Below are 18,968 nucleotides of genomic sequence, written 5' to 3'. Positions count from 1 at the left end.
ATGCTCAACCACTGGAGTTACGGCGGAAGGCGCGCTTTCCCTCCCACTTTTTTGAGTGTTTATGTGCTTGTAATGCCCCGGAGGGTTAGTCAGCGCCATCTATGGCCAAGGCGCCGAGTGTGAAACACACTTCTCGAAGGCATCACACGGCATGACTTTTGTGCGTAGTTTCATATCGCCAATAAACATTCACATCGAGTCTGCAGGGACGAGGCATAACCTGTACGTAATATGTGGGTCCATTAGTCATCCCATGAAACATTTTTATTTCGGGGGTGAGCTCGAACGCCTCAGTCATGCATCGAGTCTGCAACTTCCGTGAAATCAATGTTGATGGCATTTTCAAATAGGAATGTCAAAGTTGTATAAAAGTATGAAAATACCGCAAGTTACAGCACGAATTATTTTAAGGAAATAATACTGCCAACCTTAATGTACGTGGTTACATCAGGCTGCAAGATAGAAAAAAAATAAGTTGAATTCTCATCATCACGCATGGAGGTTAATAAGCATGTATAGGCACGAAAAACAGGGGCGGTATAGCGGATATGCTGGCGTTTAAAACATTTGCCGAATGAGCTTTATTATGCATTACGTTGGTATAGCAATTTGTGCGTAATCATGTGACGTCCACTTTTTGTCGACTGTAATATCTGCTCAAGGCTCTAAGCAAACTCGTTACAAGGCACGCACTTCATTTGACTCCGGTATGACATTACCATTAGCCCTAAAGTTGACGACCAAAGAAAGATTCTCTCAGAAGAGCGCTCGATCAACACTTAAGCCGCGCAAGTTCATTTTTCCTTATTTGTCAAGGCGTGCCGACCTTCGGCCAGCAACCTCCGAACGCAGAGCAAACGCTTTACCTTGAATGCGACTGTGCGGCAATGACATTCGGCGTCGGCGAATGTCAGGCCAGTAGCTTTGTGCAAATGAAGTCGGTAATCATTCATATTGCTTCACGTCTTGGAAGAGACGGATGGAAAGGATTGGCGGCAAGCAAGCAGGTTCCTTGAAGGCTCAGTGAAGCGGCTGCGACGTCTAGACGAAAGATTAAGGATTCACGTCCCTCTTTTTCACGACTGCTCATAGAACATGTCATTGCAGCAGAGCGAACACTTTCGTATACCTCGTTTACAACACCCCGAAAAGGGCAGAATCATGGACTGTGATTGCACGATTGGCACTTCGTCCTTTACAAAAAAGATTATATCTTTCAATTCCAGTACGATACTGGCATGCGCACGGAGATGGAGGGACGGAGTGGACTCTCACTACATCGTACCTGTTCAGTGATTGTTTTGAGAGCATCGTTATGACCACTCATGTTTTTGACGACAATGGCGTGCGTAGGTCCCGGATGCTTCATTCCGATAATTGCTCACTTCCCGCATTTGCAACTGAAAAGCCAGGAATCAGAGGCGGGCCGTTCTGTGACATGCTCGTCATTGCTCCGTTTTAATTTTTTTTCCTGCGTTGTCAAGAATGTTAACCTCTCTAAATCCCGCACTAAGTGGGGAAACTCCCTGCGCACGCCTATATACACTGTAAACCAAATTACACCTATATAGTTGTTTTATAGTGTCTATAACTCACACCCCTACACCCCACAAAATGGGTGTATCAAGCAGGACTACACCTATTACCGTGGGCGGATTTCCGAATTTACACCCTATGGCACAAACATTTTTGGGGGTGTAAAAGCAAATGTACACCCAAGTGGCCTTAAGGGAGTGGGGTGTAATATTGCTAACACCCTAACACCCTTAAAAAACAAAAGTAGTGTAAGGGTGTAATTCTCCCAAACAGCAAAAAGGGTGTGGCGGTGTTCATGCTGAATAATGCCCCAACACCCATGCGAAAAATACCATGATTCGAGTGTTGCCCCCTTTTCAGTAGGCCCCTGTGGAAGCACGTGAAAGCTTACCCTTTACTATTCATGTGCAGATGTCCTATTGTAGTGACTCCTGCCACAGTGTGGTAATTCTGGCCCTAGCACAGCTTTTATGGTGCATATATGAAGCACGGCATATAAGGCTCTCACATGTAACATGTAATCCTGGCTGAATGCGAAGGCATCACTCAAAATGAGCTGTCACACATAACAGAACGTTCACAAAGTCATGCCATAGTGCAAAATGAAATCAAGCTTTATTTTATTAGACACAGAGCACATACAGGCTTCAGAGACAAATTGTACCTTAATCAAAAGCCTTTTTCAATTGTGCAGAACAGAATGCCATTTGCTACAAAAGACCGAAAATAAGACATCAATGGTACGGCATGGAGCTCTAACTACCGATGCATGCATATCAAAGTACAACCGAAGAGCCTTTATTTGCACTTAAAAAAGAAGAACTAATTTTAACACGCTTCAATGCAGCACAAAAGCACAGTGCAGTGAAGCATACAAACAGCAAGAAGAGTAGTGCAATGCAGCATGCCTTATTCCTCCAATATACTGAAATAATGTATCAATGCACACTATAATTGCCTCATTGATACGCCACAGTTTGCATGTGTTGTGGCATGCCTTATGCATATTATGCAAGGCTAGTGATATTCCAATGAATGTAATGACAAAACAGTCTTAAAACGGCATTTTCATTTCACAATAACCGTTGTGTGTTCAGACATTCATAATACTGGAGAAACAATAATACAGGAGTGAAAACAATAGGCAAAGTTACAATAGCTTAACAGTGTCACTAGATATTAACCATGCAGAATAATTGATTTAAAGATGTAAAATATCAAGCGCATCACATATGTCTCCCTGAAACAATGCAACATCAAAGAACATAAAATGGACACACAAAAGCAGGGTGAAAGAGTAACCACTTACAGCTAGCAGAGGTGGAGCAGCCAAGCTATCATCTGGAGCAATATTTTGGAGCATCATATCTTGCTTTTCCAGGGAGAAAATTTAAATTTAGAGCAGGTTTCAGGAAAAACAAATACAGCATTTTTGAGCCTGATATTCAATATTTACAGCATTGATTGATATGTGCAGTTTAGCGTCCCAAAACCACCATATGGTTATGAGAAACGTCGTAGTGAAGGGCTCCGGAAATTTCGACCACCTGGGGTTCTTTAACATGCACCCAAATCTGAGCACACGGGCCTACAGCGTTTCTGCCTCCATCGGAAGTGCAGCCACCGCAGCCGTGATTCAATCCCGCGACCTGGGGGTCAGCAGCCTAGTACCATAGCCCCTAGACCACCGCGGTGGGACTCCAAATATACAGTAGTAAAAAAAATTAGACTGAATCACACAAAAGGAAAAATATATGTAGAACTTATTTGACATCCGCTAATTCATTCAAAATAAAGGAGAGCACAGCTATTTCAATAAAAGCACTCTTGTACTGTCCCACAGTGCAAACAATGCTAACCTCCCTATTTACGAACGCTCCTCGACTCGAATCTCGTCCTTATTTGAACAAGCAGAGCACAGCGCCACCGCTTGTCTAAAAATGATGCTGCATTTCTCGAGAATCGCTGCAGATTATCACTGATATTGGGTGACTTACTCTGCCTAGAGACTGCGCTGGAATCAATTTTGTCAAGTCAAGGCGAAGCATTTAGTGAAGGGACGTTCTAAAATACGGGGGGTAAAACTCACAGTAGTATTTGCCGAGCTTGTCAAACTGTTTGACAGGCGACCCAGAAATTCCAGATATTCGTAAAGGAGGAGCTCAAGGGGGTGGCGAAAAGAGAAAAGTCGCATACAATTTTCCTTGTCGCTTAAGGGTGCAAAAACCTCATAAATCACTCTGAAAGACGGCCAGCACTCATACTAGTACTCGTTATTGAATGGCATCTGGATGGCAGAGTAATATAGGGAAAAAATACTTTGTGCCCTGTGACAGCGAGTATTAGTAGCCACTTCCAAATCATAAAACACTTTTCCGCACAGTGAAAGCGTACTCTGGCAAAAGCGACTTAAAAAGCGTTATGGACGTCATAGAAAAGGGGGGAGAACTTTCTTTTAAACCGTTCTACTCTTTTCTTTTGCTGTGAGGTTAGAATATGGTCAATTAAAGTTATAATTGCGGTTGGCGCATCTGTATTAGATTAGATGATGATGAACCCGCCTCGATGGTTTAGTCGCCAAGGTACTCAGCTGCAGTTTTCATGCAGGCGAAAATGCTATAGGCCCATTTGCTTAGATTTGGGTGCACAAGAACCCCAGGCGGCCGAAATTTCTGGAGCCCTCCCCTAAGGCGTCTCATAATCAAATGGTGGCTTTAGGATATTAAACTGCACACATCAATCAATTGGATGGTGATGCACAAACTTACGTTGAATAATGGATTTTATGTTTCTTGATAAAATTAACAATACTGAGAAATAATTGAAGCTGGTTGGGCATTTCATAATGGTTTTGTGCAAAATTAGGAAATTGTATCCAATTGACACAATTGGCGTGGCTGCTGTTCTCTTGAGCATGAAAATACAATACGAAAATAGCATGTAATATTGTGCTACAGACATTAAACATGTGCTGTAAATAGACATGAATGCCTGAATTGAATAGTCAATTTCGCGAGGAAACAACGACCACACAAAGAAAACAAATGGGCAGGACGGGTGCTCACTAGCAGCTGTTTGTATCATATATTCATAATATGGCATATATTCATACACACAACCTTAAAAAGGTGGCGAGTCGGCATGAAGTACTGATGGAGTTCGTGCCCCTAACAAACTAGCAAAGTTGCGCCGGTGCATCGCTGGAAATCATCCTGAGCAGCTGAAAGGCTGTAAAAAGAAGCACGCGTGGCCATTCACGAAGTCTGCCACTGAAGTGGTTTACAAAATACCCCTATCGTGCAGTAAGAGACATGTTAGCCAGACGACGAGGCGCTGCGTCAATGATCGAGCGAGACAACATGCCCTTATGGCAAAGAATAACGACGGTGCCCGTTCAAGAGCGCATGTCACTTCATGTGGATTCACACCAAGAGCAATTTCGAAGGGCTTTCACAAAAGAAATGGGGTATCAATTGCGTTAGCGAAACTTCACTCATCTTGTATGAGCTGGAAGCACGGTATCTAGCGATCATGTGTCTTATAGCATGATTAGGTAAGGGACGGCCCAAGTAGGTTGCACAGCATTGAAGAAAAGTGGGTTTATATCAGCCTGTTTCCTCAAGAAATAAACAATTGCAAATGAGTGCCCATCCCGTTTATGTGTTTTCTTTGTGTGGTCATCATTTTGGCGCAAGATTGACTAATGTTTATTGCAAACATGCACCAACTATCCCAACAGTGAGTTCTACTAGATATGAACGGCACTGCTGCACATGTAAACAACAACAGCACGTGCAGCCGCCTTAGAACTGTGAAAAAAAGCAGCGTTATACAGTGCCTCAGAGGAGGCACTTTCAATATATTTCTTGGTAAATAAAGGGCCTAACAAGCATAGGACTTTTTTCTGTGCTCATGACATGCTGTTAGGGTGATTTCATGCCAAACGCCCAGCCATTTTGGCGACCATCTCAAATGCATTAGGAAAATATTGTGCTGATTAACTGTATTGAAAGCAGTGAAACGGTAGGATATTTCGCAGAGAAAAAATGTTTAGTCACGTGGTTGCCTTCGGAACTTTCCGGAATGTCGCTTGGGTGTTTGTGAAAAAATTATTTTAAAAGTACGTTCTATAGCAAACTTGGCCTACATGTTGAGTTAAGGTTCTTGTGTAAGGTGTTTGAAGCTCAGTAATATTATTGAAATTATACTGGCACATTTGCTTCCAAGAATTATTCCAAAATGTGTTATGTTTGCAATTTTTTTATTGCAATACTGCAGTTTGTATGAATATCTGAGTAGTGAATACTTACTCCACACAAGGTATATTTTGAGAAAAAAAATATTTGAGACCTCTCAAGCTAGTAAACTTTATGAAAAAAAATCATAAATTTTACAAAATCGTTTTGTCCATATTGAGATGCGATTATGCCATGTGGTGGCTCAACTAAAAATTACCTTTAAACATAAATTGAAAGCAAATAAACAATTCTTTTCATATACCAACATTACATTTTTTTCTTTTAAGGAAGAAAATATTTTTTAGCATTCTCATTGGCGCCTATCTTCCCATTTGGTCATACGACAGCTGCCGCCTTGAAATTCTCTATTTTCATAAATGGGAAAGTTCAAAAACTTATTTTCTTCCTTAAAACAAAAATATGTAATGAAAACAATTGGCATATAAAAATACCTTTTTTTTCCTTTCGATTTAGGTTTGAAGGTCATATTTATTTTGGCCACTCGACAGTGGAAATCGCGTCTCAATACAGACGAAAATGACGATTCTGCGAAATTCGTAATTTTTTGTCGTAATGTTTAGCAGCTTAAGAGGTCTCATAATATCATTTCCTCAAAATATACCTTTTGTGTAGTTACTATTCATTACTCAGACATTCATAGAAAGTGCAGTACTACAATAGAAAAAATGCAAATATAACACATTTTGGCTAAGTTCTTGAAGGCGTTGTAGATGAAGAAAGTGTTTAACAGTGCAAACAACAAGAAGAGAAAGAAGACACGAGAACAGAGCCCTGAACATATAACCAAAGTTTATTGCAAACCAACTGCAATATATAGAAAACATAATCTGCACATAACCAGGCACCATAAGCAGGATTGCACACACATGCACCATACGGCCTACCTTATCAACAACCGGTCATATAAGTGAACCCCAGATAACTAACTTTACAGCAGTTAAGAAAAATTGAGGGTACGCTAACACAGGGAGCACGAAGTTGTTGAATATAGAAGGCCTCACTAATCTCGTGCTCGCGCCGATTTTTATACCCTCCGTGATCAAACACTTGTCAAGAATTGGCTGACAACAAGACGTATTACAATGGTCTGCCAAGTGGCTGGGAAGGAAACCTTCTAGAGAGTTAGCGTGCTCCCTCAACCGATCATTCATGCATGGCCCTGTTTGGCTAATGTCCACAAGTAAATAATATCTTGTAGAAAATCGCTAGAACACATTCAACATTTAGACAAATTTTGGTATAGAAGCAAGGAGCAGTACTTTTAAAACAAAATTTTGCATAAACAAGATTAAAACGACATTCCGGTAAGTTCATAAGGCAACTACGTGACCAAAAAATTTTTCTTTCAGAAATACTTTACTGTTTCACTGTTTCTGATGCAGTAAATCATTACAATTTTTTCGAATACAATTGAGATGGTCGCTAAAATAGCTGGGATGTTTGGCGTGGAATGACCCATTAGTGAATCAACATTTTAAGCTGGGGACATCTAGGCCGTCTCCATTTTATCATACAACTCTAACATTATGCATTGTACACAGTTTTCTACATGCACTGCTGGTAATCTGATGGCAAACTGATACTCATATGGGAAAAATAAATAGGTATATAGAACACATAGCTTGAGATGAAGCCTTCCCATCAGAGAAATGTTCCTGAAATGTACAAGATATTTGGTGCACCCTGTGAGCAGCGTCCACCATTGCTGCAACCCTTTGAGTGAGGTCGTGAGCCCGGAAAAGCTGCTTTCATGTTGTGATGAAGAGTGCACTGCATCGTCAGCACCCAGTCCATCATAGAAGACGTAGTGTGCTTTCCTTTCAACATTCTGCATGTAAGAGATGCGCAACATTCAACTAAGCATTTAAAAAATACTGGGAACAATCAGAACCTCATTATGATGTGTCATATAATAAGAAGCTCCAGCTTCCCCACCTTCAGCTTTACCACTATTCACTTTTACATTTACAAGCATCTGTGCATATTAGTGTACGAATGCAAGTGCCATGTTTGAGTCTACACCATGGTGGTGGTGAAAAAGTGCTTCTCTCTTGAATCATGCACCTACCAAGAAGTTTGAAATATACTGGGATGCTCACATTTCAGCCTTTTTACCAAGTTTTCTTGCTTAGCTAGAATACCCTAACCAATAGGCCAGTACATTGGTGATACAAAAAATTATATAAACCCATTAAGACAGAAAAGTAGCAATATTTATCATTTACTTTGAAGGATAGTTTTGTAGATATGAACTTATCACAGATGTACAATCTACTGTGTGAAACTAGTGTAAAACATAGAGCAAGCCCCAATCTGAAAGGATCAACAGCACTTGTTAAATGACAACTGCTGCTGGAAACACAGCACTGTGTATTTGTAAAAGCTCACCTCTATATTTCTTCTCCAGTTACATAAATTTGGTGTACTGGATAATTTTATAATATGTCTTTCACAGGTTGCTTATTGGTCAACAAAATGATTACTTTAGCCCTTGAGTAAAACTGACTTTTTAAAAAATCAATAAGACGTGCTAATCTTATTCTTCGAGTGCATGCGTAAGCAGCTAATTCGCAGTTGATTTTTCTTTTAATTCATAAAAACAGCCATGCAATAGATAATGTATCACAAGTAAGTTAAATATATGCTCAATAAGTTCTGAACTGCTGGACTATAAATATGTATAATTAAAAAAATGCACAACTTATTGGAGAAGTAGCTAACAGGAATATATGCATGGTGGGCTTATTAGTTGGATCAGTGTGTTTGCATTCATAAGGATGAAACCTGCACAGACAAAATGCATGAAACAGACAAGAACTGTAAGGTCTGCCTGCTTGCATTTACAGCCACCTGTGTCGCCATCCTCATTTCGTTTTTCGCGAGCGTGTTCTTTAGTGGCTAACTATGCCTACACCATTATCATCTGTGCTGTATCAGCTTAACTGAAAGTTTTTTGTGGGTGTTTGTTGGTACACTTTGGCTAAGCTTTCATATGTAACAACAGCACCAAAACCCTACACCAAAATATACAGAAATATTCTATTCTACAATATTCTATGTGCCGCACTACAATGGTGCAAAAATGCAAAAAGATGTGTGCAATTGAGTGTGGCTGTTCAATCCCTTAATAAAACACATCAATATTTCTATATCCTGATTATCTACGATATACTAGTATAAATATAAACAAACCTAACAAGGCATAAAAAGCGCAAATCGCTGACCAAACAAGGTACATCAAAATTTTTTGGTTAGCTGCACGCTTTGTAACAAAACACATGTCACGCCACTGCAAAGCGCAAGCATCAAAGGGGTACTGATACAAATTTTAAGTATTTTCAGATTCTTGCTTTAAATAGCGTATTTACTCGCATTAAAAACGCACCCCTGTCTTCAGTCACTGAAATCTGGCTTTTTTTCTCCCGCGTAATAAACGCGCCCTATTTGTCCACTGTAGTCCCGCTAACTGACAACTGGCGCCTCCTTTACCGTTGATCTGCTTCGTTTTATTATTATTATTATTATTATTATGCCATTTCTTTCGCCCACCTCGGCTCGCTCACCCACCCCCCACCCTTTTTTTTTTCTCACCCGCTGCCGCATGCCGTAAAGTCTATCTGCGCGCGGCACATCCCCCCGTTTTCTTTAACCATGCCCGACAGCGAGAGCGAGGTTCACGAACGCTGCGACTGTTGAGACATCGCAGCTGATAAGCACACAGCGAGCGAAGGTCACCGGCGCCAAGAGACGGTCGCTTCCTGCAATGACGAGTATCGCGGGCAAATCGGGAGTTGGCAGGCAGGCAGGCACGCACTTTTGCACTTCGTTGTTCGCATGCACGAAAGCTTACCTTTTCAGCAATAGCACGAAGTCCAAAAGCGTTCTCCATGTAGCTCCCAGCGTACACTCCGTTGATTGCTTGATCGGAAACACTCTGCTTGCGGCGTGCACAAGCTTCAACGAAAGCCGTTGACAGAGGAGACACACTCCGCCGCACCGAAGTTGTTTTGTACTTGCCGACGCGCCACAGATTGCAGTGACTCGTACTGTACCTACTGTAAGCACGAGTTGAACCGTGCAAGCCGTATAAGTACACATCCTGGACAAAGCAAGTGAATAGTGAAATAATAAACCATCTTCAGCCTGCAGCAAACACGCATACGACATGTTACCACCCAATTCAAAGTCTGCCTGTTGACGATGGCGATGCGCAGTTGCCCCGAGACCTCAAAACCGAAACCGAAATTCATAGCAGCACCGTTTTATGATATAATTTCCAAGCTATGTCAAGCCTCCAAGATATAGTGTAAATTTTATGCTTGACAACATATTTATTTGCTTGCAGAGCTTCGAAGTCGTTTTTTTTTTTTTGCCACTGACATGTGCAGGTGGCAAGTGCGTAGCCTTCGTAATGCTCATTTTTCTTTTCCCGAGGTAGGCGTGATTGTGGCGTTGTTTCGACATTTTGGAGTCAAAGAACCGAAAAAAGCTGCCTTGGCATATACATGCTATCAACGTTTTCTAGAACAGTGATAAGTATGAAGAATGTTTTAATTTTACTGCTTTAGAGGAAAGGTGAACGTATGTATGAGCTGTACTAAAGTGCTTATTTGGGCCGGTTGGTACATGGTCAACGAAGTGAAAAAACAGCGCGTAACACAGGACAGAGCGCCTCGTCCGTCTCTTCTCTGTCCTGTGTTACGCGCTGTTTTTTCACTTCGTTGAGTATGTATGAGCCTATTGAGTGTCATTGGTGCTACTTTCGGGTCAGGATTTGGCCCATTTCGCACAAAAGAATGAAAGCTCCCGATTTGGTTTCTTAAGTATGCAACCACAGGTAAAAATGTACATGCAAATGGGTCAGGCCCCCTTTTTTTTTCTCTTTCTATCCCCCTGCATGCATAAATCCTAGCAACACCCCCGCTGTGCTATTAGCTTCTTTTAAATAACACTCTGCCATTCAGCAAGAACCTGGCGACTAGGCTTTTTTTACCGACAAAGTATGAATGACGCTTGCTTTTATTTCAAGTCTTAAATTGTGTGTGCGCATAGCAATGGGCGATTATCAGTGCATTGTAACGCCACAGTAACAGCTATAAATTACAATGCTGCAACTAGTCAACTATTCTCCATTCTTGTGGCACGGGTACATCGCGCTAGTGTTGTCTATGATCGTTCACGTGTATATTAAGTGACGCGTAAGCGTTGATATCAAGGATATAAAAAAGAACAGTATGTGCCCACTGAGTGGTGCATACCATTGTACGAGTTCACCCGTGCTTAGCCGATGTGCGCTAAGCTTGTCCTGCGGCGCGGCATGCGTGCACAGCAGCTGCATTAGAGTAAGCTTAACCTGCTATTTGTAAACATGCCTAGTTCCACGGCAATGCGAATGCTGCAAACATTCAATTCGAACTCAACCATGTTCATGGATCTAAATATAACTCACTGAATAAATCAGGGACTTGTGTATTGATGCGAAATACTTCAGTGTGAGAAAATATGTGGACCCCCATTAAAAAATTGGCCCCGTACCTGCATGTTTCTGCAAATGTCGTCGAAAGACGATAGTCTTGCGTGTGGAGAGAGTGAACAGGACATTTATTTGGTGTTCTGTGCAAGAAAATCGGTGAGTGGTATTCTGGAAGCACTGCGTTTGAGTGCCTCGAGCGTGCAGCGGAGGCGAACGAGCGCATCAAGTCACGTCACAAATGAGACATGAGCGTCATCTGGCAGTTTTCTGAAAAAAAAAAACCGCATGGCTCTGAGACGGGTGTGCGCGCCCATCTCAGAGGTGATAAGGTTTAGAACGCAAGGCGACGGTAGGTGCCACCACCGTATCGTCTTAAAAAAGCGTTGGAAACACTCCCCGTTCCGTGCAATAATTGCATAGTCAGCGCAGCGTGATAAGCGCTACGGTCCTTAAAATTAGTTATGTATGCTTTTTCTAGTAAAATATGCACATGCAGAATATATACGTGTTGTAATGGTGTCGCAGACATGCGCAATAATAGCTTTTTAATTGACGATTGCACAAGCATGAACGCTCAATCTTGAGCAACATTGGTTGGCGCTGCGGATGGGGCCGGCTGATTTTCAAGTACCAGATGCCGTATAGAGTGGACAAACAGATAAATGTGCAGGCGGACAGACAGACAGACCAAAATTTTTGCGTCGAAGGTCTCCAAGAAAGAGTATCGTTTTTAATAAACCAGGAGCTCTAGTACGAAAAACTTAGTGTGATTTCAAATGAGACAGCGCGCACGATAGCCTGTCGAAAACCATGTGTAATCGTTTCATGTTATGTTTAAGCGCAACCTAATCTCTTTTATCGATGTCTCTGTGAGAAGTAGGGAAGAATGTACATTAGCAGCAGCAAAATATTTTTAGTAAGAATCCCAAAAACATAACCCATGAAGTAAGTCGTTGAACATGTCAGAAATGTTCTGAATAATGTAAATAAGCGGTGGTATTATAGATATAATACATAGCACGATGTATTTTGGCGAATGATACGGGAATTGAAAACAAAGGCCAAAACATCGATATTTTCACCAGAACTTTGGCGTGCGGTTTGATTGCATCTGTTGAGATGTGATATGTATTGATGCTCTAAACTATATGCATATATGATAGGTGTAACATTCAAGAAAACACGCTTGGGTGTAATTTGCGAACATACACCTATAGTACACCTAAAAATGACAAATGGGTGTACAAAAGGTGGAATTGCAGAAATTACACCCGTGCGGATAAATTTGACAGAAATAATAGGTGTAAGATGGGTGATTTATTGAAAAATCCACCCTTAAGGGTGTGAAATGATTTGCAGTGTAGCAACTTGTGCTATTAAATTATCCTATACTTGATGCAAATGCCCTGGATTTGCTGCCTAAGCAAAATGAAGTTCTGCACCAACAGACCAGACTTGACTGATCACCTGCAAGTTACTGTAGCAGTGACAGTTCTGTAAAAACCTTACGTTTGTATCATCGCCCTTTCGCGAATTGCTCTCAGGCACCAACCGATGCCTTGTACGCTTGGTAATCTTTTTAGCCCACTGGCATACGAGCACAAAAAAAAATGGCAGATCCTATGTACAGTGACAATCGATAATATGCGCAGCATGAATGAGTAAGGGTGATAGGTCACTTTAAAATCAGCACAACGCTAAGAGGAGGAGGTAAATTATGCGGTACATGACTTATATGTCATGATTATCATATTTGGACGTTTCATTTGCCTTCGTCATCTATTAACGTCACCTGATACCAACTTTGGTATATATGAAGCTAGCGAAACGACTGCGAGCGTGCTATGAGCGTTGCATGTAGTCATGTCTTACATGAAATCCATATCAAGATTATCATATTCGGACGTGTCAACTAGATTCATCGTCCATTCACGTCACGTAATACCAAATTTGGTATATGTGGAACTAGTGAAACGTCCGCGAGAATGCTATGAGCGTAGCATGTAGTCATGTCTTACATGAAACGCATATTATGATTATCAGGTTTGGACGTGTCGTTTAACTTCGTCGTCTATTCACTTCCCGTGATACCAAATTTGGTACATGTGGAGCTAGCGCAACGGTGGCGAGCGCGTCATGAAGGGCCCAGTTTACTCCGACGCAACGTTGACGCACGCGCAGGCTGGGCGCAGCGACGCCACGCTAGCAAAACGCGAGCACTCTATAGTGTGACACCGGCGCGACCAGCCACCAGCGTCCGTCGGCGCAGCCCGGTGGCAAACGGCGCGAAATGCGGCAAGCTGCACTTCGCGCCGACGACGTTACTTAGCACCGCGTCTGCCTCTCTTCGTGACGGAGGGGCGCCGTGTGCGCTCAAACGCGCATGCGTCAAAGCAACGCAGCTTGGCGCGCGCCTGCGAGTATATGGCATGCAGGTCCACAATGAAGGTCAGTGGGCACATCCACTGATCTCTACTAGGGGGATATCGGTGCCTGGCGTGGCATCACCGGCGTGACGCGATAAAACAAACGCCGGCGCGCACGCGCACCGGCTCACCTCGAAGTGTAAAGGCGCCTTGAGTGTGGCGTGCATTAATGTTCTTACAGGACACGAATCTCATGACTATCATGTTTGCACCAGTCACATACCTTCGTCATCCATTCACGTGACGTAATACCAAATTTTGGCATATGTGGAGGTAGCAAAACGGCAGCGAGCGCATCATGAGTGTGGGACGTATTCATGTTGTTACGTACATGACACGCATGTCATGATAATCATGTTTGCACGTGTCACTTACTTATGTCTTCCGTTCGCGTCACGTAATACCGAATTTCGTGCATCTGAAGCTAACGAAACGGCCGCGAGCGCATCATGAGCATGGCATGATCATGTTAGTTACACGACACGCATCTCATGATTATGATGTTTGCACCAGTCACATACACCCGTCATCAATTCACATCTAGTAATGCCAAATTCGGTATTTGCAAAGCTAGCGAAATAGCCACGAGCACATCATGGTTGTGGCATGTAGTCATGTTGTTACATGACACGCATGTCATGAATTTGATGGTAAGGTCTGTCACTTGTGTTCGCCATGCAGTCATGTCATACCATACCAGTTTTGCAACATATGTCAATGAAACCACCGCAAGAGCAGCAAGACCGTGACATGTAAATCATGACATTTATGACATACATATCATGATTTTCATGTTATGACTAGTAAGTTATGTTTGTCAAAGAGTCAAGTTATATCATAGCAAGTTTGGTATCGATACAGTTATCCAAACGGCCAGGAGAGCTAAATGTCGTAGGCGGATAGATAGATAGATAGATAGATAGATAGATAGATAGATAGATAGATAGATAGATAGATAGATAGATAGATAGATAGATAGATAGATAGATAGATAGATAGATGCGCTAAAAGTCGCCGAAGTTCGCCAAGAAATGCTTCGCAATTGATAAGTCGTGGAAAATGCCATGTACTGCGGACGTAACGTTCGCCTAAACAACGATGCTTAACCCAGACCTCCTTGCGGCCTCGCGCGTATAAGCGGCAGTTCGAGAGAGGGCCGCTTTTCCCCGATGTTGCTTGATGGTCGATGGGCGTGCCATGCAGCCAGAAGACAACAGAGCCCATGCACGCCGCGGTATAGGCGCACAGCTCGTTATTTCCGTGCAGTGCTACCGAGACGTCTTCATCGGCGGAACGGCACGCCCAGTGCTGCGTGGCAAAGTGTGTATGGTTTCTTATTCATACAGAAGGCCTTCGCTGCCTTGTGCGCATGGGCGAAACTAAGGCGTGCGCCTTGAAAGGCAAATGTCTAGCCGTAACTTTCTTGTACGAATCGTACATACACTAGCGAACGGAACAAGGCCGTTGAAAGGTTGAACACGTGGTTGAACCGAGGTTAGCGAAGTTTTGAGCTTCCAGAGGCGGCTGCATTAAATGAAGCACTCGAGTGCTGTGCTCCTATACGGCGAAGCGCCGCAGCATCGCCGATGGTGGTGCCGTCCTCGGCACGGCTGGAATGCAACAGGAACCGGTGCGCAGCGTTTTGTTCGAATGCGCCCGGCCACGCTCGAACTGGCAGCCAGGATGCGCACGTTCCCCGACGTCGCCGTCACTGCACAGCCCGTGCCGTTGTGATCGTCGCTGCCGCGTGTGCCGCCTGTTGGTGCACACACACACACACACAGCATGTACGCGTACATGCACGTACCTCGAGAGCGCACACGTCCCCGAGGCCGCGATCGCTCCCTCTGCTGCTGCTGCTGCTACGCCTCTCGGCCCGACCACAGCTGTGTCTGATACACGCACGCAGGCACGCACATACGACAAGCGAGCCGTTTGAAAAAAAGCGTCATGTGACTACCTCGGCTTCCTTTTACACTTGAAGTTCCGTTGCACCATCAGTTCGCCGTGATTAATACCGTGATGGTGTCCTCTCGGATGTCTTGTGGTCTCGAAGTACAACCGGACGTGGACCCATCCTGAACTTGGCTTCCGCAACGTGTCGTGAGTTTCTGCTGCAGTAAGGAACGGTTGAGAACTTCGGCGAGGTTTTATCTGAGGTGAGAATGCTGCGAATGTTTTGTTTTCTTTTGATTAATAACAGCGCTGTGGGGATTCCGTGATTTCTTTATTTGGTCTTGAATATTGACACCCATCGGTTCATCTGCCCTGTGTGATTTTGCATCATGTACTATCGAATACCATAACTGCTGTTCCCTTCCTTTTCTGGCATGACCAAGAAACATGCGACCACTGCTGATTGTTGATCTATAGAGGCTGTGTCTTGTGGAATCGTGCCGTAGCAGCGTTTGTGAACCCTTTCGCTATCACGTGCGTGCGTCCTCATTTGCGCCATCTCGCCTGCTTAAGACTTATTGCGTGGCTGGCAGCTGCCGTTGCGCGGCACCTAAGCAGTGCCACACTGCGCGCTGCCCACTCATGCAAGCACTGTTTGATTGCCGAAGGTGTACTACGTTTCGGCAGGGCCTCCGCTGACCTTGCCTACTCACAATTACTGTTTCAATCGAGCATGGCCGTGGAGCTCCTGGACAGACCTTCACAGTTTTACGGCCATGTTGTGGACGGACTCCTTCGGAAAGACTCTAGATTGGATTAGGTGCAGCAAAAATCGGACCGAAGTAAGGATGTCGTTCCTTCAATGAACGTCGGAAAATCTCTATTAAAATAGACTGCTTCTTAAAAAAGCTCGTCGGGAACGCAGTGTGAAATCTGATATAGTACGCACTGTACAGCACTCACGGATTAAAACAACAAATTTTAGGGCAAAATAACGCTCGTACTGTGGTTTCTAACGCTGATAGTGTTATACAGACGTTACACTTATATTAGAACTAGCATTACCTTTAGCGGCCAGATTTTCTGTGAAAGGACGTGGTTATCACAAGCAATCACTTATATATTAGTCGTTGTAACACAAATGATATGTTGAATTATCTGTGAGGTTTAACGTCCCAAAACCACCATATGATTATGAGAGACGCCGTAGTGGAGGGCTCCGGAAATTTTGCACACGTGCGGTTTTTTAACGTGCACCCAAATCAAAGCACACGGGCCTGCAGCATTTTCGCCTCCATCTACAAATCATATGTCGTGTTTCCATCTGTGCGCACTGCACATACCGCACACGTATGCAGTGCGCACGTGAACGAGTGTGTGTGTATGCACGCGCAACAACGGAGGAAATTGGTGTGTGTGTGGGGGGGGGGGCTAAAACTCCCTAAAAGTGGTTTCCCGCTCCCGTATAGTGAATGCATAGCATGAAATGAAGCGCACTGATGTTTCCGTCGTCGCAGGCGGTCACTTCAGGTGCATAGAATCGGGGTATCGAGCCAATTATGCCAGAGCAAATAGTAATGTCGCCAAGCAAGCTCCTGTCTTGGAATTCACGCAGCGTAATAATTGTATGTTTCCAGCACTTCGAAAGGTGTGTACTTTAAGTTCGAACATTCATACTATTGAATTAGTGTGCACCAATTCCGGAAATATTGTTCAGTTTGTCCAATCCGCCTCAATGACGCGTGGTTAAGGCTTCGACATTCGAAACTGTTCAAGCTGAGACATTTGAGTAGGACATTCGTGCACGTCGATGGTAACTCTGTTCAATTAATGGGTGAATGTACATGGCGAGATAGTAAATAATGTAGCGGAACTTCACTGGAACCTAATCGGCCAAATCATGCTCTCTCACTTTGTTGTCGAATCGACCAAATTTGCCAAAACAAAACGCACCTTTTGTATACCTCAACGCTTGTCGAATGTAAACAACGTTTTGTGTTGCCAAACAGCATCTAATATCGGCTTGTGCACACGATTTCGGCGCTGCGCGTGGTTGTCGTATCGATTTGTAGCAGGAACAAAAGCCTTCGATCGACGTATCGATTGTAGCTATTGCTTCTTTTATGTATGTGTGAACCGTCTATATACACCAAAAAGTAAATTAGATTCATTCAAACATATTTTCAATTATGTAAATTCGGCTGAAACCACTCGGCTATCTGCTTCAGCCAGATTTCTTGGCACAGAAGGCACAGAAACACGTATGCAGAAGTGTCATTTGCTATAGGGACAATGGGCAATCAAGAGCGTCTTCCTTTGATCACCCACTGACGAAAACAGCAGCAGGCAACAAGAGAACTTGTCTTAATTATGGCAGCACGCAATTTTCTCGGCAGCATTTACATACTTCAAACTTTACAAGGGTTCGCAAGGATACATATTTATGGGTGACAGAGACAACTTCTTCCTGTTTACGCTTGTGTCTATGCTGATGCTTCAATCGACGTTGATCACTTCAGTCTGCTCGAGATTCTGTGCGCTCACTACGGCGTACTTCGCATTACAACACTGTCTCTTATTCATGTCGTTTTGTTATTTACTTCGCAACAGCTCTCAGCACATACATATAGAATGGGCCCCACCAGACTCCATTGTTTTTCAAAATGTATCCTAACATCTACTCAGTCTTTAGCATTTCGCTTTGGTTACTTATTCGACTAACAAGCGAACGCTTATCAATGAAATGATCTCTCTCGCTTACGACACGCAGGTTGTGCGACTGACTACGCGTAATGAATATTACGCAGTCGACGCACCTTTACGCGGTCAGCCCCTTTACCAGTGCGATCACGTCTCCTCGGCCGTTTATTCGAGCTGTGTATAGAGTGCAGCTAACGGTACATGCTATAACAAGGAAAGTCTTCTTTCGCACCGATGCGCTGCTGGTTCTGTATTCGCGCTCAAATCATAGTTCAGCGTTCGCTCCTGAATTAAACGTGAAAAAAAAAAACGACGACCTTGTTTTTATTTTACTTTCCCTCTACCTTTCCTTCCTTCACCTTTGTGAGCTCCGTAACACCGAAACGTACAGGAAGTCAACGACCTTAGCGCCATCGCTTTAAGTAATACAAGAGAAACGAAAAGGCAGCCAAGTTTTAAACATAAGTTATTATGCAAGAGAGATAACGAAAAATGCATCATTTGCTCAATAATCTCGCTTTCAACGATTTGCTGCCTGCTGTATTTTCGGCAATTACGTAGAGCGGAAAAGGCCACGCCTTGACATCTTCGAAAAAAGGACCCCTCTGGTATAAAACGGGCTCGGAGAAATCTGGCTTGTTGAACCCGGACTGTGCTTTAACAATGTAATCACACGAG

The 18,968-nt window shown here is 43.4% G+C and overlaps 1 protein-coding gene and 1 long non-coding RNA gene across 2 annotated transcripts in view; one reads left to right on the top strand and one right to left on the bottom strand.

Annotated features, from left to right (window-relative positions):
- Positions 1-2,129: 2,129 nt before the first annotated feature.
- LOC142814194 (uncharacterized) lies at positions 2,130-10,214 on the bottom strand. Its single transcript, XR_012894842.1, has 2 exons — positions 9,646-10,214; positions 2,130-7,623 (listed from the first exon to the last, which is right to left on the bottom strand). It is a non-coding gene; the product is annotated as an uncharacterized LOC142814194 (long non-coding RNA).
- A 5,381-nt stretch (positions 10,215-15,595) lies between these two features.
- Positions 15,596-18,968, top strand: part of LOC119171738 (uncharacterized) — a 93,460-nt gene continuing 90,087 nt past the window's right edge. The window contains exon 1 of the mRNA XM_037422561.2: positions 15,596-15,853. The gene's annotated coding sequence lies outside the window, so the exon portion shown is untranslated. The remainder of the gene's footprint in view (positions 15,854-18,968) is intronic.

This window comes from Rhipicephalus microplus, chromosome 4, assembly GCF_043290135.1.
Source record: "Rhipicephalus microplus isolate Deutch F79 chromosome 4, USDA_Rmic, whole genome shotgun sequence".
Lineage (NCBI taxonomy): Eukaryota > Metazoa > Arthropoda > Arachnida > Ixodida > Ixodidae > Rhipicephalus > Rhipicephalus microplus.
This window is presented reverse-complemented; position numbering and strand designations above follow the sequence as displayed.